The sequence below is a fragment of the Aplysia californica genome, unplaced genomic scaffold (genome assembly GCF_000002075.1).
Source record: "Aplysia californica isolate F4 #8 unplaced genomic scaffold, AplCal3.0 scaffold00119, whole genome shotgun sequence".
Lineage (NCBI taxonomy): Eukaryota > Metazoa > Mollusca > Gastropoda > Aplysiida > Aplysiidae > Aplysia > Aplysia californica.
This window is the reverse complement of record NW_004797389.1, coordinates 685345-685927: the sequence shown is the minus strand read 5'-3', so window position 1 is coordinate 685927 and position 583 is coordinate 685345.

Genomic DNA, 583 nt, shown 5'->3' with positions numbered 1-583 from the left:
TGTGAAGTTGGTGGCTAGAACAGCGAAAGATAACACGTCGGGGGCTGAAAAAAGCGCTACATTATAGAACAAATTAAATTCAGGGTGACCATAGTTTACTTTTAACAATATCTTCTTGAGTAACGTAACTTTTGATAGTACTATTTGAAAAACAGTCTGCTATTGCTTTCCTTATCTTGGCGCAGTGCGATTTGATAAATTCGTACCGGCAACCTGTTGCTCTCTCCCCTCTACTGCTGCCTCCGGGGCATGACTTTAACCCTTTACGTGTCATGAAATAATTCGCCTCTCGGCTTACGTAGTATGTTGACACTTCCAGTTTGTCGTGAGAAAGACACGGTTGGTCCCGTCCTCATTACGTGGCTCGTCCTTTGCTGTTACGCTGTCACCGCTGGATCATCTGGAAAAGTGGGATGGGGAACGAGAAGAAGGAACGCGTGCAAAAAAGGCCTTCTGTTTAGTTAAAGCAGTCCTGTGTGTTCTTGAAACATGACTGTGCTACATTTAACTTGTTTGTATCAGTGCAGTAGTATAGCATGCACCTGTGTGTGTGTGGGTGTGGGTGTGTACGTGTGTGTGTGGG